This window comes from Mytilus trossulus, chromosome 10 (genome assembly GCF_036588685.1).
Source record: "Mytilus trossulus isolate FHL-02 chromosome 10, PNRI_Mtr1.1.1.hap1, whole genome shotgun sequence".
NCBI lineage: Eukaryota > Metazoa > Mollusca > Bivalvia > Mytilida > Mytilidae > Mytilus > Mytilus trossulus.
The window spans coordinates 2002681-2025017 of NC_086382.1; the positions used below are offsets into that span (position 1 = coordinate 2002681).

General features: G+C 31.9%; 1 long non-coding RNA gene across 1 annotated transcript; it reads left to right on the forward strand.

Annotated features, from left to right (window-relative positions):
• Nucleotides 1–3882: 3882 nt before the first annotated feature.
• On the forward strand, nucleotides 3883–7218 carry LOC134685987 (uncharacterized). Its single transcript, XR_010101496.1, has 3 exons — nucleotides 3883–3936; nucleotides 4304–4363; nucleotides 7102–7218. It is a non-coding gene; the product is annotated as an uncharacterized LOC134685987 (long non-coding RNA).
• The last annotated feature ends 15119 nt before the right edge of the window (nucleotides 7219–22337 follow it).

Below are 22337 nucleotides of genomic sequence, written 5' to 3' on the forward strand. Positions count from 1 at the left end.
TGAATCCTGACATAGAAAATATGGCTGATTTACTATGCGGGTATATAGATTTACAAATTAAAGTGCACATATGGTCAGTTTTGGTCAATGCGATCAAATAATTTTGTTGTACAAGTAAGCTTGAGGTATCAAAACTACTGAAATTTTGTTACGTATCAGTATTTTGAGAAAAAAGAGAACATGCTGGCACCCTAAATTTATGCAAACAAGAATTTTTTCTTATGATATTGCAATATTGCTATCCACTGTATCATACATTGAATCCTGACATATATTAGGTTCTCTGGTAGAATACGCAGTGCCTGCTCTACAGTCGTGTCGATCGCGTTATTCAAAACCCGGTTATACGTCTAATATAAAGGTCACATTTCCAGAGAAGATGACGAGGTGGTGATTATTATAATTTTATCATAGCTCTCGTCTTATGCGAAAAAAATATTAAAAAGAAGTCAACCAATTCGTGCTGGTGTCCGTAAAATTTCTTTTGAAATCGTAATTGTTTCAAATATGAAATGCAGAAAATATACAAAACATTATCTCTCCTGGAAGAAACACAATATACAAACTTCATTATATGCTGGAAGTATATCAAAAGAAAAATATTTAGGTAGATTCTTTTTACTTTTTTTTTAAATTGCAGACAAACACCATGTACAATCATTGCCATTTTTAAGAATACGGATACATGAGTTTATGTTGTGTATTAAGGGGGCTCGCGGGTCTAAATGAATATTTTTATTGAATATAGGATTTCGCTATATTTTTCTATAAATGAACTATTCTTATTCTTAATAGAAAAATGAAATAAAAAAATGGGGTCATCGTTCATTTACAAACACAATCTGCCTTTGAAAGACGCATACTGTTTTGATAATGTCCTTTTTTCTGTTGAACTATTAGAAGAAATAGCGGTAATAAGAACTCAATTACATAAATCGCTTAAATTTTACTATTATTTAGTTTATGAGCTTATTTGAAAACAACAATAATAAACATAGGTCACCGATGAGTTAAATTAAATAAAGATATTTCAACTTTTATGCCATAAATGGCATGTTTGCATCAAAGGGAGATACTTTAGAGCTTTTTCACGGATATCGTCATTTTCAAAATCACCTTGGGTGAACACGTATTGATATTTTGGAATGTTTTTTTGTACCATATGATAAAGTAACAACTACGCGAGGTGCTTAATAAAATTTGTAATGGTTTTTTTTTTCTTCTAAAAATCTTATACCCGCAAGCCTCCTTAAGTGCTAGTCTGCCTAAGAATCAGGCAGTGGGGAAAACATGACAAAAAAAACCCCACCTAATTTGACATTGATTTCAGTTCATAAAATGTAGTTATGCACAAAAATAACATTCATTACCATTTTCTGTTCTGGGAATAGAAGATACAATTTGGTTGAAATGCACTAGAAATTAACGAATAAGGGGGAATAACTCTATAATTTGCTATCATTCTTACCAATGTTCTAACCAAGTTATTTGATATTACCAGACACACACAGACAAAAGACCAATTATTTTTAACTCGGGATAATGGTTAGTATTAAATAGCATGATTAGCTCGGTGGGTTTTTTCTTATCATGTTTTGATTTTTACCTAAATTGCCTGATTCTGATTCTAAAAAGACTGGCACTTAAGTATGATATATGCCTTATCAACATTTGCAAGTACACAGCTATTTCGCAAACAGGATAAGTTAACAGAGAAACACTCCTATATAATATGATGGAAATGAATATAAAACATGTTTTTTATAGTTAAGTGGAGTGAAGATACCCTTTTTTAGCTGTCGTAAAATCTCGATTGTCCTCGAATATAAGTCGAAATTAGTCTTTATGTTATACAGATTTTATCAATGACATGGCATTAAAGTTGGATCTCTGTCGGGATCGGCAAAATCGGGACTCTGTCGGGACAACTTCAGTCGTTTTGTACCATGCACAAGATAGAAATCGAATAAGAATCAGATTGTGAACAGGATAATCTGGACAAACTCGATTAGAAAGGGGTGAATTCGGACGCGCCATGGACAATATACGATTGTTCTGAGTCGTGATTCAATATTTTTTTGTACAAATTTTGATTAATGTTTGAATTTCAACCCACAATTCACAGAATCTTTAACAAACTTTTGACAATTCCTTTTTGATCGGGCAGTAAAAATCGGGAATGTGTGACCCTAGTTAAAGTACGCATTGAGGTCATGGTCATATCGCAAAGGTCGCTGAACCATCGTAGCGACAGCGACGTTACTACAACCGTACTACGACTATTACGTTCTACCCACGACCCAACAATGATTCCACTACGACTATACTATAATTAAAATACGCTGTTCAAGTCCATAGTACGATTCTATCACACGCATGTAATCCGTGTCACACTTTTCTTATGTCATGACTACGTTCATACTATTACTATTAAATTATGAAATTTGACACAAGGTTTATGACCACAACAGGAAGGTTGGGATTGATTTTGGGAGTTTTGGTTCCAACAGTTTAGGAATTAGGGGCCAAAAAGGGCCCAAATAAGCATTATTCTTGGTTTTTGCACAATAACTTTAGTTTAAGTAAATAGAAATCAATGAAATTTGAACAGTTTAGGAATTAGGGGCCAAAAAGGGGCCCAAATAAGCATTTTTCTTGGTTTTCGCACCATAACATAGGTATAAGTGAATAGAAATCTATAAAATTTAAACACAAGGTTTATAACCATAAAAGGAAGGTTGGTAATGATTTTGGGAGTTTTGGTCCAAACAGTTTAGGAATAAGGGGCCCAAAGGGTCCAAAATTAAACTTTGTTTGATTTCATCAAAAATTGAATTAATTGGGGTTCTTTGATATGCTGAATCTAATTGTGTATGTAAATTCTTAATTTTTGGTCCCATATTTAAATTGGTCTACATGAACCCTTTCCTCCATAATGACGCTTTTTGACCCCAACCCATTACTCCATAATGACGCCTGTGTAGTACTTCAGTTGAAATGTGTTGACAGCAAAATGTCTGTGTTAAACTTTTAAAAAATTGTATCCATTATGAAAAGGATATTCATGAGAATATCTGACTTGAATTTCATTGATGAATTATTCATTTTTGTAATGCATTAATAATTTAAACTTATTGAAAAAAATCCCATGCGAATCAAGAATGTAAAAAAAAAGTCTCCATGGAGGAAAGGGTTAAGGTCCAAAGGGTCCAAAATTTAACTCGGGTAGTAGGTTACATTACAGGGAGACAACTCTGTAAAAGTCAGTTGAACAATTTAATAATATCTATTGTAGAGGAAAAATTAAGCTTCTCAATGATCAAAATTAGTGTTTGTCAAATAGCAAAATAGACAATTTTTTTTTCTGATAATGTGTGTGGAATATAGCTTCAGTTACAAACTTTTAGAAAAAGTAATTTTTGATGTTGATTGGTGTAATTTTACACAATATTATTTTCAGAGAGACTCAGGAGCACCTGGTGTACCCGGGGCAATAGGAGAAGTTGGAATTAAAGGAATGAAAGGAAATTCTGGACCAAGAGAACCAGCTGGACGTCCAGTAAGAACTATCTAAAAAAAAACAAATATAAAAAACAGTTGGATAGCGCAAATTTGTAAGAATATAAATTGTGTAAAAAACTGTTAAACTTTGACAATTTTATTTGGGAAATTATGTCTTAAGCAAAAAAAAAAGTTTGCTATGAAAAAAAATAATGTAGATCTGAATGCATACTCATTATTGCATAACCTTATATGTTTATAAAGACTTTCTAGTGATTAATGTAAGCAAAGAATCACAAAGTTTTACTATAAAGGATTTTTTTATTTGAACATCCTTTTGATGGAAAGTCAATATTAAAATGATTACTTTGTTTACTTTAGGGCCAACCAGGAGTACAAGGAACTTCAGGACCTAGAGGAAATCCAGACCCTGTGGTATGTATTCAGCAGTGTTTGTCACATGTAGATTTAATGTATATGGTATGCTTTTTTTGGTAGCAAATATTGTAGGATTGATTGATAAGTGTTTCGAGTTATGCTCACATTAGTATGCTTATACACCACTTATAAATAAGTAAAAAGACAACCCAATTAACATTACTCTAGTATAATATATACTGAGGATTATGTATATTTTAATAAATGTTGTATGTTGTTGTGAGAACAGATATATTGAAAACAAATTCATATATGGTTGAAATTAATGCCAAAGGAATTAGAAAATTATGTACCGTTAATGATTAATGAATGGTAAAAAGTATGTTTTTCATTGATTTAGATCATACAAATGTGCATGTTTTAGGGAGAAGCTGGTTCCACAGGATCACCTGGCCATGGGTTATCAGGAGAACAGGGACTTCTTGTAAGTAAACATCACAATATAGATTTTATTATATTTCAAGTATTATGGGGGTATATGGGGAGTCACAATTTGTATGAAGAGGGAAAGGTATTCTGCTATAATAAAAAATTGTGATATCTGACTTAATATTGAAACGATTTGACCTAAAAGAGAGGAAGGAGACTACTGAAAAGAGATTACATCAACCAGCCAGAATTGATAGCTGTAAGAAAAAACAACAGCTAACCATGCAATCTATTTGACAATGATTTAATGACCTCGTCCTTTTTCTAAAAAAGTTCATCGGAAGGTACCAAGACCTTGTTGATAAATATTCCGTATCAACTTCTCAAATAATACACGATGGTCTTGATGTATAGATTCTGCGTACTGATGTTGTGTATCATCTTAACAACATGTTTTATTGTTCTTTTATTTGTTTTTGTTCAATATTAAGATTACTTTTACTGTTGAATGGTTTTATGTGATATCCGTTTGACGTGGCTCGGTACTTATACATCTCGTCAATGTGTTTGTATTGGCTTTCATTTTTTGGTGATTTGTTTTGTATATGTGACTCTTTGTATTTCTTTTGTGCTTATAACGTGACTCTGTACTTTAAAAGATCCCGTCAGTATGATATTTGTCTATAATATGTCATTATGATATATTTCTATTATGAATTACTTGTATACGTTGAACCACAAACGTCAAAATCAATCAATGGCGTAGTGGAATTGACAATTTTTGGATTCTCATAAATTCTATGTATAACTTTTGAACTAGTTTGAATCTCGGTCTATTTCTGTAATTTATTCTTACATACTTTTGATTTTTTAACTCTGTATGCGTACATTGCCTATGAAATTTTTTTTTTAAATTGTTTGTATGCACATTGAACAACAAATTTATGTGACGTATATAATTTTTCTAACGTCAGACACTCAAATCAATCCATGTGTTCTTAGACAGTAGATGTTATTGTGTCCTGTTAAATTGTTCCCTTTAAAAAGTTTTGGATTCTCATATATTCTATGTATAATTTTTGGACTAGTTTGAATCTCGGTCTATTTCTGTAATTTATTCTTACATACTTTTGATTTTTTAACCCTGTATGCGTACATTGCCTATGTTAATTTTAAAATTGTTTGTATGCAAATTGAACGACAAATTTATGTGACGTATATAATTTTTCTGACGTCGGACACTCAAGTAGATCCATGTGTTCGTGAATAGGTTTTTGTGTCCTGTTAAATTGTTCCTTTTAAAAGTTTTGGATTCTCATAAATTCTATGTATAACTTTTGGACTAGTTCGATTTCTGTAATTTATTCTTACATACTTTTGATTTTTTAACCCTATCTGCGCTCATTGCCTATGTAAAATTTAAAATTGTTTATAATCCAGGTACTTTTGATAACTATTGTATGCACATTGAACGACAAATTTATGTGACGTATATAATTTTTCTGACGTCAGACACTCAAATCAATCCATGTGTTCGTAGATAGTAGATGTTGTTGTGTCCTGTTAAATTGTTATACGATGATGACTGATGTTCCCATATTTTGACTATTTTATTGATTGTGACTGTTTATTTAACGCATCATGTAAATGTAACGTAATTTGATGAGACTGTTATTAAAGTGAGAGGGTTAGCGCTATAGAACCAGCTTTAATCAACCATTTTCTACATTTGAAAATGCCTGTACCAAGTCAGGAATATGACAGTTCTTGTCCATTCGTTTTTGATGCGTTTTGTTTTTTGATTTTGCCATGTGATTATGGACTTTCCAAATTGATTTTCATCTGAGTTCAGTATTTTTGTGATTTTACTTTTTAATGGACAAACAATTACTTAAGTTAGAGTCAAATAGATATAATTAAGAGATATCTTTATCAGAATGTTTGAGATTTTACCATCATTTCAGAAGACTGGTAACCAGAGAAAGATTTTCATTACATGTTTTAAGAAATTACAATTATGGTCCTTGAAAGATTTGAAATTAGAAAAACCTATAAACTGTGCTTTGACAGTTTGTTTACTTATACAATAAAAAACATTCAAGAGTTTGATTTTCAAAAAGAGTTAAAGTGCATGTAAAGCTGACAAGAAATTGAGCTAGATAAGGTTTATTAAGCCTTTAGGTTAATGGTATCTGGGTCAGAAATGATGACGTCTGTCATCCGCTGTTGCTAACTTTTACAAAAATGGTAAAATTGTTCATCAGGTCAAGATCTATCTGCCCTGAAATTTTCAGATGAATTGGACAACCCCTTGTTTGATTGCTGTCCCTGAATTGGTAATTTTAAGGAAATTTTGCTGTTTTTGATTATTATCTTGAATATTATTATAGATAGAGATAAACTGTAAACAGCAATAATGTAAATTAAGACCTTAAATAAGTCAACATGACCAAAATGCTCAATTGACCCCTAAGGAGTTATTGCCCTTCATAGTCAATTTTTAACAATTTTAATAAATTTGTAGATTTTCACTAACATTTCCAACTGAAACTACTATGGGCCAAGTTCATTATAGATAGAAATAATTGTAATCAGCAAGAACGTTTAGTAAAGTAAGATCTTCAAACACATCACCATCACCAAAACACAATTTTGTCATGAATCCATCTGTGTCTTTTGTTTCATATTCACATAAACCAAGGTGAGCCACACATGCTCTCTAGTTTTATTTGGAAAACATTAATCAGGTTCAGGGCTTATATTTATAATAATTAATGTAATTTAAATTTTCAGAAATACACATTTGTTGCTCCAAAGATGTAAAGAGGATTTGAAGTTATACAATGACATGAATGAATTGATTAAAAATACATGTAGATGAGACCCTGTATCTACAGTACATGTAACTGGTATGTACAGTATTTGTTATGTAGTTTTTATAATCAAAATGGTATTAAAAAACTTTAGAGTATCAGGTTTTTGTCATGGTTGAAGGCCTTACGATTGTCTATAATTGCTAACATCCACTTCTTATTTAAACTCCGGGAGATAAATGCCTTATTTGATTTTTTTATTCAACAACAATATATCACATGTTGTTAACAGATTTCTTCACTGGTACAGTTATTTCAGTAAAGATCCCTGTTTGTTAGTACCTTAAGACCAGGGTATCTTCAGGTATTATTTGTATAATTGTGTTAGTTTATATATTATTTGTCATTTATACATTGTTTATCATTAAATACATTAATTCTCTATGATTTTACAATTATAACTCTGAATATGAACTTTATATATATATATATTGTAACTGTCTGATAGATGTTGGGGATACAAACAGAATCGCGTGTTCCGAATTTGATTTGTGGTTTAATGTATTTCTCTGTTGTCCGGTATAACGGTATAAATGGTATAAATGCCTTATTTGCAATCACATTCTATCTCTTCGTTTTTATACATATACCCGACTTCTAGACTCGTGTTTTCATGAACAAGCATGAAATATTTGTCACTTGGTGTCAAAATTAACAACATACAATCAATCAATATAAATTTTTGTTAGATAAGAGCCATTTTATGTTTTTTTATTTGTTGGGTTGGTAGTCAGAAGGATTTCATATATGAATATGAATGCCTGGTAAGAGCTGAAAAATGGGCATGATTAGCGACAGATTGAAATGAATAATAATGCCCTCTCTTTGCTTTCCCATTTTCATTTATGAATTGAATCTGACCATCACGGAATAGCCCAATAGTATTGAAAGTAACATTAAACACCAATCAATCAAAATCCCTTCCCTAGAATATCAAATAATTGTCTCTTAACAGTTATTGTCCATAAAGTTCTTATATTTATGTAGCTTATCGGCCTACGGTCATACTATAGAAACGTTTATTAACGTTTAAACAGCTCACATTCTAATATACCTGCATTCTTATTTGATAGTTTCATTTCGACTTAACGTCGCAATGTTTGTTATGTGCCTTCGCGTCTAAATAATCTTTTAAAAAAGAACACCATAAAAAAACGCGACCCATTTATCAGTAAATATGTTTTTAGAAACGCTTAGCCCCTACCCGTTTTTTAAAAAAAAATGGAATTATAAAAAATATAAACAAAAAGTAGATAAGGGGCGGGACAAACATAAAAATAGCAAAATAAAGAAATGATGAAATATACAGAATAAGTTGATTGATTTTTGGTTGCCTGATGTCCAGTGGCAAATATGTCACGCATGTTTAAGACAAATATAATAGAGACCAAAGGATAAAGAATAGAGTGAATTAATAAAAACTAAAAGACATATAACTATAGAAACGATTATCTTTGATCCGAAACAAAACCCCTCACACTTACAGAGTGACACCATAACCATTACTGCCAATACTCGCATATATACATCTCTATACAAAATTAAAATTTGAACCTAAATAGGTTTTAGAATATGCCCTGCATACTTATCATCTTATCATCAGTTTAAACAATGACATATAGTTATTATTGAACTACTGTAAGGTTTGAAAAAATCTATTAGAGGGATTGGGAAATGAGAATAGTAAAAGAAGCTCAGCAACGAATTCTTAATGAAAAATGATTTACGGCATAATACATGAGAGCACATATTATAGATTTTGTTAAGTATGAAGTTCATTGCTCATACAGCGAAGTTCTGTGTTAAAGGACTATTGTAAACATACAAAGGCTAGTAACTGGTTCCAATTTATCCTGAATTGTCTTGTTTAAAGACTTATAGTTAACAGCTTATGTCTCTACTTGTCACGGGGTCTTTGGTTCTGCTGTGTTATAAGGGGATTTGTTCTTCATGTAGCAAAAAAGAGGTGGCTTAGTTCAAATAATTATAACGTCTCTGATGGCTTTGCCTTCCTGCAACGTCTCTGAGGATCAAGACAAGTGAAAAAATAATTAAATGAAGCACAAAAGAACGTCATGATTACATGTTTCTGTCCATGAACTAGTTGTTTTTCAAATTATTTTTTATAACTTACTTCTTGTCACTCGCATGTTTTGCTCAACCTGGCCATTATTTGCATTAATAGCCAGTGCAAGAACGCGCACGAACGCCAGATAAAACTAGAGCGGCGATATTCTGACGAGTTTTTTTAATCACTCAAGTTTAGAAAGAAAGAGGAGAAAATCCAACAAATACTGACTAGTCCCAAACGTTGTTGCAAATTTTACTGTATGACGCGAAAGAATGGCCCATGATGCAGTTTTTGCATATAATTAGAAATAAACAATGATACCAATTGAATAAAAAATATTGCATTTGAATGAAAATTATACAATTTGAATGAAAAATTACACCTTTTGAATGAAACATTTACCATTCAAATAAAAAAAAATATTGCATTTAAATGAAGAAATATGCTAATTAAATCAGAAATATTGCATTTAAATGAAACATATCAAATTTTTGCAACCAATACCATGCCATATCTAATGTTAGTTTTGGATTTTGTCTGACTAAAAGTTTGTAACGTGCACTGTTAACCAGATTGAATGACACAGTATACTTTATCTATAAAAAATACATTTCGCTGTCTTATAAATTGTAAAAATTAGCTCATTTATGTTATGCGTTATTTACGATATACATTATTCATTAATTGATTGGCTAATGTAAATCAAAAGATCACCGATATAATTACAGGTAACAAATATCTAAAAATTCTTACAACAAATGGTACATATGAATTAAGAATAGAAAGGGACATTAAGAACCGGAAGACGTATGCTTTGTATAAGACATTTACAGTTAGTGACGAGGATTCACAATATAAACTTACCATTGGGAAACACAGTGGAACTGCTAGTAAGTATATATAGACAGGGACACTAACAACAAGATAACACATATTTTGTAAAAGACATTTACAGTTAGTGACGAGGATTCACAATATAAACTTACAATTGGGAAACACAGTGGAACTGCTAGTAAGTATATATAGACAGGGACACTAACAACAAGATAACACATATTTTGTAAAAGACATTTACAGTGAGTGACGAGAATTCACAATCTAAACTTACCATTGGGGGACATAGTGAAACTGCTAGTAAGTATAGACAGGGACACTAACAACAAGATGACGTATGATTTGTATACGACATTTACAGTTACATTTACAGTTAGTGACGAGAATTCACAATATAAACTTACCATTGGAGGACAGAGTGGAACTGCTAGTTAGTATGACTAAATGCAGTAACGTATTTAATGAATATTTAAACAGGCATATTTGTACTTCCAAATAAATGAACCGCAAAACATCTGTACCAACGAATATGTTCAGTTATGACAATATCAGACACAAAATACATCATTGAGAGCCAAAAATCAAATGACTTGTAAGCTTATGCATTTCTTGTTGATACTTGGAAATCTGTAAAACTTGTATTACCTAGGCAGTTTCATACACCAGTCTCGTTTTGCTGATATACAACAACAAAATAAATTAAAAACCAATTGTTCAGAGAACAATTGAAGGTCTTTCCACTAGTAAAGATCTATTTTGATATTGAAATATGAAAAATCAGTTTAAAATGTTAATTCCTATGGCTTTATGATGTATTAATGTGAATTTAAAGCAAAGGTGAAAATTTAGAACGTCCTATTAACCTATGACCTTGACCTCAATTTCAAGGTCACAAACCAAGGACCTTAAATCAAAAGACCCTAGGTCTTTAATATGTTTGGTTAATGAGTAATATCACTTTACGCATAATTCTAAATGTAAGATGGGCAAAAACTCCCATTTATTGTCTGCGCACCCTTTCAACCAAAATATACAAGTAAGGACATGTCGCAACTAACAATTTATGAAAAATTATTTGTCGATATGTCATACGGTTTTTGGAAATAAGTGAAAATAAGCCAAAATCAAAATTTAGAATATGACCTTGACCTTTGACCTTGACCTCATTTTCATTTTTTTGGACCAAGGACCTCAAATCTGAAGACCCTAGGTCTCTATCACTTATGGTTTACCATTTAGAAATGCATATCACTTAATTCAATGGAAAAGGGGGAATAACTCTCATATGGAGTCTCCGTAAAGCTTCGGTCCAAATGAATATCCTAATCCTTAAGATATAACGAGCAATTTGGTAAAATAAATTTGTCGTAATCCTTGACGGTTGCGAAGGAGTAGTGGCCACAAGAAAAACAGTGTTTGGGGAGATAACTCTTACAATGTTAAGTATTTTGTTACGCAGTTGTAAATTTTAAAGCGTATAAACTATACGATACCATATTCCAAATATCTAAGCGACATCTTTTGAAACATCAATACTACGCAAGAAAAAAAATTAGGCGGAAGAAAAAAAAAAAAAATAATAATAATAAATATAAATCAATTGCTTTTGAAAAGCAATTGTGCATGGTCTTTCCCCCTTTGAAATTGATTTTAGGGGGGGGGGTGTTGTTTATTTGTTTGTTCGTTTGTTTGTTTCGGTATGGGGTGTTACCGGAGAAGTTTCATGTTTAGGTTGGAAAGTTTTTATTTTATTTTAGGTACAGCGCGCGCGCCAGATTGACGAGACATCACGTGACACGTGTTTATAATAACGAAAACTTAGTCTTTTTATTTCTTTTTAGGTCGGGACGTTGAACAGACAACATGTATAGAGATGGAATGTACACAATGTAATTTCTTTTGTCATTGTAGGAAATTGACATCTTGATGACAGTTCACGGGCAGTGCATGTTTTGGATTTAATTGATCCGGTGTAACTTTAAAACACATTTATTGATTATTTTCTGTGTTGTACATTTTTCAGCACCTGTTTGTAACACAGATTAGTATTTCAATCTCGGAGCGGACATTTTATTGTAGGTTTTTACTCAGATTTACCGACCTAGCAAGCGATTTTTACGGCATTGCAATTTCTTTTCTCCAGGAAAAGCTTTAAAAGATATCTGCATCAAGTTTTTTTATAAACTTTTAGTACATGTATGCCCTGCTGACTGCAAATTTTGAGGTCGATTGTACTCGTAGTTTCAGAGTACATGTGGATTTTTTTTTTCAGAAGTGACGCAAGAACAATATTAAATTTCAATTTTTCATGAAACATGATTGCTTGATCATGATTGCTTGATCATGATTGCTTGATTGCTTGATTGCTTGATTGCTTGATTGATTGATTGATTGATTGATTGATTGATTGCTTGATTAGTTGGTTGGTTGGTTGGTTGGTTGATTGATTAAACACGTTGGATAGGGTCAATTGAAACAGCGAAAAAGAAACAAAGAAGATCTTGAACCCTATAATAAACACATGAGACGGAAACATGATTGATTGATCATGATCATTATTGGTTGATTGATCATGATCATGATTGGTTGATTGATCATGATCATGATTGATTGATTGATTGGTTGGTTGGCAAACACATAAAACTCTTCAAGTAGTGCCCCAAATCACATATGTACATGACCTTGACCTTTGACATTGTGACCTTTGTCAAAGTCATTGCTTCACAATGTCATTGCAAAAGACCTTATGGGTCAAGGACATTTGGTTAAAAGTTTTGCCTAAAAATGGCTTTATATAAACCATTAATGGGGATTATGTCCCTTACACAATGGTAAAATCAATACAGTCATAATGTAACAAAGTTGCCCCTTGGAGTACCAAGCATTTTTCACTATCTAAATTTTCTGTATCTATAACAATTCTAAAGTTATAGGGAAATCAAAGACAAATACGACCTTGACCTTTGACCTTGACCTAAATTTCATTTTTTTGGACCAAGGATCTCAAATCAAAAGACCCTTGGTCCCTATCACTTATGGTTTTCCAGTTTAGAATATTTTCAAAATTTCAAATACAAAAGGGGGAATAACTCTCATATGGAATCTCTTTACGGCTTCGGTCCAAATGAATATCCTAATCCTGAAGAAGTAACGAGCAATTTGGTAAAATAAATTTGTCGTACTATTTTACGGTTGCGAAGGAGTAGTGGCCACAAGAAAAACAGTGTTTGGGGAGATAACTCTTACAACGTAAAGTATTTTGTTACGCAGTTGTAAAATTTTAAAGCGTATAAACTATACGACATCATATTCCAAATTTCTAAGCGACATTTTTTTAAACATCAATATTACGCAAGAAAAAAATTTAGGCGGAAGAAAAAAAAAAAAAAAATAATAATAATAATAATCAGAACAAAAACAATAGGTCTTTCATCCGAAAGGTGAAAGACCTAATAATCAGAACAAATTCAATAGGTCTTTCCACGGAAAGGTGGAAAGACCTAAATATAGATATGTGGTTGTTCGTCCGTCAAAATTAAATAAATTCATTAAAAAAGAAAGAAAAGCTAAAAGCGTATATGGTAACCAATTTTTTTCATATTCGACAAATATGTATTGTACCTGATAATCCATGTGTGTACAATGTTTATTTATCGATAAACAATAAAAACACATCATTTAGTTTAGACGTGTTGAATGAAATGTTCGAACCAAGTTCTGGATATGACATTTGTTAACCATTTGTTTGATGTGCTTAAGCTTAGTGTTTTGCAATTTAATTTTCCGTTTTGAATTTTCCGCCGAGGTCAGCAATTCTTGTTTATTGAATTTTGCCAATAAGTAATGTCGGTTTGTTACGGCTGTAGAAGAAGATAAAAATAATTTAAAAACCTCTTTAAAACTAAAACATTAGTAAAATAAAAGAGACAAAACAACATGACAGAGGATTATATTATTTATCTAGGTAACATGTTATTCCCCTAGTTTTCCACTAATTGGCATCTACGTATTATGAGTATCAAAACATTAAAGCAACATGTTATATCATTTTATACGTCCGAGGCGCTTTTCTGTGTTCATCATGAATGATCAAACAAAATATTTAAAAGCTGAGGATGTGTAAGTAACGAAGCAGTTGATGAGCTTTATGACAAAATAAAAACTCTAAAAAAGCCAAAGGTCGACTTGTAAAATTATATGTCTAAAAATACATAAAAATGTAATATATAAGGTATATTGTTTTTTTTGTTTTTGGTGATATGATGAATTATAACAACGGAATGAGATTCACTACTAAGGATCGTGATCATGATACTAAAGATGACGGTAACTGTGCTAAAAAGTTCGGTGGCTGGTGTAATATATTTCTGAATCGCAAATTGATAAAGCATGAACGGTTTTGGCAGGGATTAGATTATATCAAGTCAACTATGATGATCAGACGATTAGTGTGAAGAAAATAAAATATCGATCTATTTAAATTTTTCAATCAAAGTTATCATGTGTACTGTGTCATGTGTACTATTGTTTTTCTGTTTGTCTTTTTAATTTTTAGCCATGGCGGTGTAAGTTTGTTTTCGTTTTCGATTTATGAGTTTGACTGTCCCTTTGGTATCTTTCGTCCCTCTTTTATCGATATGACGAAAACAAGAGATATGCGTATATTTTTTAGATTACATCAAATCAACCATAGTTTTTAGAACAATATGGGGAAAAAAAGTCAGAAAGACAAATATACAATTAAGTGTCAAGTTCAATTGCATATATCTGATTTATAAAATAAATATTGTGTTTCACTTTTTTCGTATATTTAATTAATAGTTATATTTCACTGATATAAACATGGTTGTGTACATATACCTGCAAATAACATCGTAGTATGTATACTGGAATTTGTAAAATGGATAGTTTTTACAACAAAAATTAAACCTGAAATACAGAAAGTAAAAAAAGTCAATTGAGTGTATTTCAAAACAATGGAAAATTTACTAAACCCTTGACCAGATTGACCCACAAAAAGAGAAACTTTTGATTAACACCTAGTGGGAAATATTTGATATTTTTTACGCTCTCAAAAAGAAACGAACTGCAAAGATAAAAATAGAAAATTGGTAATACAAAGCAATATGTCACCATTATATATCTTAACACGAGATATAAAATATGATTTTACATTAGAACGGATCACACTTTATTAATATACAAGTAACATACACCTTCAAAGAGACGCAGCAGTCCTTATAGGTTAATATTCGATGCTTTATTACAGATATAGGAAGATGTGGTGTGAGTGCCAATGAGACAACTCTCTATCCAAATAACAATTTAAAAAGTAAACCATTATAGGTTAAAGTACGGCCTTCAACACGGAGCCTTGGCTCATACCGAACAACAAGCTATAAAGGGCCCCAACATTACTAGTGTAAAACCATTCAAACGGGAAAACCAACGGTCTAATCTATATAAACAAAACGAGAAACGCGTATATATTACATAAACAAACGACAACTACTGTACATCAGATTCCTGACTTAGGACAGGTGCAAACATTTGCAGCGGGATATATAATGCTTCAGAAGACTTATTGTAATAAGGCACATACTATTAATCTATGAGAATAGCTGCGTCTCTTTTGGTATTCCTGAAGCTTACTTAACATATTAAACATATCAAATATATAGGTGCAATGCGTAAAGTTGAGTGCGCATGACAAGGGTCGACATATGACTGATCACTATAGCTCATCAGGGGTACTAGATTGAATACACCTAAAAATCACATGATATTTATATATGTAGGCAATAAAGATAACTAACATTTAAAATGGCCTGTCTTATCTATGTTATGCTATCTATGCTAAAGAAGAAATGACTGTCTTATATTTCCCCCTTTGTTTGGTATCGTCTTTAGATAGTTTGACACTGTAGGTTTCGATGTATCAATGATAAATTATCAAAACCAGTGGGTTTTTTTTCAAAAATACATGTATACACTCATGGTCGATGTATTTGATTGTATTGTTGTTTAACCTGCTTTTCTTAAATTTGTGATGAATATTTTACCGTTTAGAAGTGTAATTACTTTTTCTATTCAGAGAAATCTAGTTTATTTATTTTTGAAGGAGGGGAGATTAATTTCAGAGGAAAAGTCAAACTTATAAATCAAAAATATACTGACAACGCCTTAGTTAAAAATGAAAAAAAAACAGACAAATAATAGTCAAACAACTAGGATAACTAAAAACTGAATAACATGAATCCCATAAAATTGTTTGACTTTTATTTGTCTGTTTTTCTTTTTTTAAATGGGGTTATGCAGGTCATGCTCCACACAGGGCACCTGTCGTGTTGCTCATGTTATTACAAACCCGTTAAATGATAGAATTCGGTAGGTCACATTCATGAACAAGGAATAGGATTGTAGTTACATATCCGATATCATTTGTTAAACGGCTATTCCATAACGGTCAATCAATTCGTAATGGCGTCTGAAAAACTTACGAAGGGATGATTTCAACTACCGAATTTGGAACCCTGTATCAAGGAAATTATGATAGGAAATACAAGTACGGAAATATCGTATCAATTAGGTGATATTTATATATACTAGTACCTGCATACATAATTTTGATTTCGGACCAACAATGTGTAACTCATACTGCTTCATGAAGCACAACCACTTATAGTGAAGCCTATATGTATTATCGACCACATCATCTCCCGTAACTGACCAATGCATGCTAATATGTAGCCACAGAGGCAGTCAGAAGATGAACTGATAAAGTCTTAAATTGTTCATGACAATGCATGAAATTCTTTTTTTTGTCATTCGTTAGATGAACTTAGGTTTTATTTGTGATTTTCAAAATCATCAAGAGTTTCTTTTTTAAAAGAAACCTGTGTGCAGAATAGGACCCAGTTGTATCTCTTTTTATACGTAAATATTGCTTTCTATATTTACTGACAGTTAGTTGAAGCAAATCACAACAAATGAAAAATTTACGCGGATCGTTTCCAAATTAAGAGGTCGATAAAGAACATCTTCGTAAAATCGAGGGTGTGCTACATGTATCTCGTTTGAAATACGTTTTCTGCAGGTAAAACAAAACTACAAAACTAAATATAGGAAAAAAATATATAAATCTCCTGTGATTGAATATTCAAAGGAAAAAACTAAAATGACAGAAGTTGCCCATTTTTTACATATTGAAAAGCTCGAAGTCTCTATTTTATAAAATTGGAATAAAAGATGGGAATCACTGGCAATAAAACACAATCTTTTAATGACTGGTTTACCTTGGAAACAGACCATCATTAAGTATTCAACACAAAATATGGAGAAGTTTGATATCAACATATTTGTAAAAGTGTGCATTGGATATTAATAAATTTGGAAAGATATTAAGTTACAAATTGAAGAAGCAAAAGTTGGTTTAAGGGTTTCCCCATGGTGAACCATAGACTTACCCATTACTCAATTTCATATTTCATAAAACATGTACGTATATTTAAGCATGATGCATTTACGCAGTGGTTTTATTCTATCTTTGAAAATACAAAATCAATTAGTTTCATATACATATTAAGCCTTGGTCAAACCTTACCGGATAGCACGAACGGACGTCTAATGGATAAACATAAAATGATAAACATAAAACATTATATCCGTTCGGAGACCGTTGATGTACTGATCGAACAAAACGGACGTGTAACGGATGAATAACGGACACACACCGGATATGCAACGTACGAGAAACGGACACGTACCGGACAGAACGGATGTCGCACGTACATCTAACGGACGAGTACCGGATAAAACGGTTGAAAAAGATATACGGAAAAATCAAAGGCGACAATAATAATACATGTTAATCGCATTCAAAATGTTTCTGTGTAACTGGCTTTGGTTTGGTCTTCAAAATTCCGCGAAAGGGCAGTGTCTGGTCTGATTAAGAACTACCTGATTGTGAAGACGTGCCTATACTCTAAGCTCGATTATGAATAATATCCCATTAAGACTTCCACAAAACATATTTTATTAAGATTTAGGATTTCTGCATGATAAAGCATGATACAAATTAGTTCTGCAAATGCATCTTGTCACATTAGAAACACATCAGTTGTATGCAGACTTCACTTATTTTAAATGGTCGCACCTGGGCTTTAAATATCTGCAGAACCGAAGCTCTTAAGGGCTACAGTTCAGCAGCTAGGTTTAAAAGATTGAAAAATAGTTATAGGGAGGTCGTAAATAAAAAAGGATATTTTCTTAAACTTTGCATTGTTGATTACTACATTATGTTTATAACAAAAATATAAAGAAAAAGTTAGGTGTACCCATTACCGGTAATCTGATATGTACTGGGAGTAATGCAACTTCATATTAAATAGCATTGATATATCACATGAATTTTATGTCAATAGATATAGAAAGATGTGGTGTGAGTGCCAATGAGACAACTCTCCATCCAAGTAACAATTTAAAAAGTAAACCATTATAGGTTAAAGTACGGCCTTCAACACGGAGCCTTGGCTCACACCGAACAACAAGCTATGAAGGGCCCCAAAATTACTAGTGTAAAACCATTCAAACGGGAAAACCACGGTCTAATCTATATAAACAAAATCAATTTAAGCAGAAAACTCAGTTCCAAAGGTTGAACCTAAATCTAGGATGTAAGTTCTTAAAAAAGTCGTCCAACTAATATGTGCTGATATTAATGCAACTTTGTATCAAATACTTATGATCTATCACAAGTAGCTCTTATCAAACTAACAAAACAGACAACTGAACAATTGCTTCGTCGTAGACGAATGTGTGCAAAAACAACCACAAAAGTATTGTCAAAACGAATCCATATGACGACTGAAATAAGGGCGAACTCACCGGCATAAAATACTTCAGGTTTGCAACAATGAGGTACATGTACACCACTTATTACTGGGGTAAAGCTGATGACCGTAACTGCATTCACAGTCATCCCAAGATGTCGGACGAAAAATTAGGTCAGTATTGTTATTGTATGTTAAGGTGTTTCTACATCATTTTCTTTACAAAGCATACATTGGTACGATAAAAATTTATAAAAGATTCACACGGAAGTCACAAATCTCTACCGAGGAACGTGTATAAAACGGGAATTTGGATTTGAAAAATTCGCTAAGATGACCGTAAATCATCTTTAAAATATTTTCAAGATGACCGTAACATATAATAAGGATGACCGTGATTGTTAAAATGATGACCGTAATTTCGGAAGGATGACCGTAATTTATAAAGGATGACCGTACCTTTCATAGTATAACCGTCATTTCTTAGAAAATCCGTATTTGTATTACCTTTTTTGTATCAAATAATTAATCGTGTTGGTGAAAGACGTATTTATAAGACAACATTAGTTTAAACAATATTTATTCAGATAATTCATCATGATACGATATTATACAAAGGAAATAATATTCAGGATTCAGAAACAAGCAATTTTCTTTTACAAATCTGTCTCCTTTACAAAAATAATTCACTTATTGAACAATACAAAACTATAAATACTGGAACGCTCTGTACTAAATATATGAATAAGAAGGTGACAGAAAAAAAAAGAAGAACAATTTAATGAGAAAAAAAACGAAGAAAAATAAACATGAATTATTGTAATGTATACAGTGTGACATGCTTTGGTTCCTATTGAGTGATGAAACATTAACATCAAGGGTTAAAACGTTTACTTTTAATAATATATGTCTGCACCAAACTAAATAAAAGACTATTTTGCTTATCTGAGAGTACCGTTGATCCAAAAAGCAAAGTTTTTGTGTTAACTTGGACAGGAAGAACTGAAACAGAATCGAATAGTTCTTTTCTTAAATTAGTATATATAGGACAAGATAATCGGAAGTGAGAATTTGTTTCTACATCACCACAACGACAATTTGGAGAGTCTACTAAGTTACGAAGGAAAAGGTGAGAATTCATTGAACTTGAATCCATTCTTAAGCCAGCATGAAGAATTTGAGCAAAACGATGTCCTATATAATAATACGCTGGGATCTTACTATTTTGGGTACTTATTTGTTTTTTGAATAATGATAAAGATTCACATTTTCTTATGTTTAAGTTAAGAGTGTCCCATAGTTTTGTTGTTGCAGGGATGAAATATTCAGAATATAAACGGGTCCGTGTGTTGACTTGTGAAATATTATTTCTCTGTCTTGTATTATGATCATGCCTACTGCCTACTGAATCAGGCAATAAGTCTCTTAAATAATCTGGAGTTTTATTATTCAAAATTTTGTGATAATGAGTTAGTCTGTGATTGCGTCGTCTTTCAGATAATTTTTCCCATCGAGTTTCAACATATAAATTGTTTATACTGGTAAGTTTAGTACCCCCGCGTCAAGCTGAATACTTTCAAGTTTAGCAATCAAATTCTGATTTTGAGAGTCCCAAACGACATCGGCATATTCAAGAATTGGGCGATTTTTTTCAAGTCAAAATCTATCAAGAACATTTTTCATTTTATTCATTATATTTATTCTTTTGTAAGATTTAGAAACTATATATTCAATATGGTCGTTCCAGGATCCGTTGTTAGAAAAAAAGACACCTAGATGTTTGTGTTTACTTACTGTTTATAGCTTTTGGGTGTTCATATTTAATGGAGGATGAAGGTGTCTATTTATTTATTTTTTTTGAAATTATCATACTTTCAGTTTTTTTGGGCATTAAAATTAACAAGCCATTTTTTTGACCAATTATAAATCTTATCTAGATCGTCATTTAAAATTTTAGCTGTTTCTGTTGGATTGTCAACCATAATATATAATGAAGTGTCATCTGCGAATAGCTTAATTTGTGCTTGAATGTCTTCTACAATATCGTTTATAAATATAAAAAAGAGAGGGCCTATAATGGACCCTTGTGGGACGCCTGCATTTACAGGTAACCATTCGGAACTTGAACCGTTAATAACTACCCGCTGGACTCTATTTGTAAGATAATTTTCAAACCACCTTAGTAATAAACCCGGTATGCCCGCTTGTTGAAGTTTAAATAGCAGTCCCTTATGCCAGACTCGATCAAACGCTTTTATACTTATATCACAGAATACTACCCTTATTTCTTTACCGCTATCTAAAGCTTCCCAAAATCATTCGAAATGTTAATTAATTGATTAACTGCTGAATCCCCCCCGGGTAAAGCCCGACTGATTGTTCGTTAAAATATTATTGCGCATAAAGTGATTGTAAACATGTTTATATACACATCGTTCCATACACTTTGATATTACACTCAACAAGGAAATAAGTCTATAGTTTTTAACGTCATTCGGTTTACTATTTTTATAAACTGGGGTAACATTTGCTCTTTTCCATTGATCTGGAAAAGTAGACGTACTTTAATAACGATAAGTTAAATAGTTTACATAGTGGATACTTTAAAACAGAAGATGCTTCTTTGAACAATTTGGGACTTATGAGGTCTGGGCCAGAAGCTTTTGTGGGATTAACAATTTTCAATATATCTTCAACTTCAGTAACAGTAAGTTCTATATTACTAATGTCATCACTAATATTAGGAAGTTCTTCGGGTAACACAGCACTTGAATCATCAATATTTGACTGGAAAGAAAAAAATCGATTACATTCATTTGCCTTTTCGATTTCATCAAATATTAAGTTGTTAATATTAACCATTAATGGGGGTACACTTGCGTCGTTTGTTTTTAATCCGGAAATTTTATTAACCGTTTTCCGCCAGTTAGTAGTGGACGGGTTACTGTTCGTGATTTTTTTAATTAAATAGTTGTTATAATCATCCTTCGATTTTCTTATTAAACTAGTTACTTCATTTCCTATTTTCTTAAATTTTGATCACTCTGATGGGTTATTATATTTTTTAGCCTTTCTCTGGATTCAATTTTTTTTTCCTTATCTTTTTTTAACATCATTTGTTAGCCATGGAGATTCATTTTTGCGAACAGTTATTATTTTATTTGGAATACAATTTTCAGCAGCTTCTATGATAGTTTTTGTTATTTCGGTTGTAAATTGTTCAACGTTATTTAAGTTAATTACGGAATCCCAATTTTTTTCAGATAAAATGTTACGATATCTGTCATAGTCTCCTCGATCATATAGCCAAATTTTCCGCTTAAAAGTTTTTTGACGACATTTTGGAAAGTTCAAAAGACTAATTAAAGGACAGTGAAAACGTATTTGGTCTAAGAAAGGTGGCCCGACTCCACAGTAATT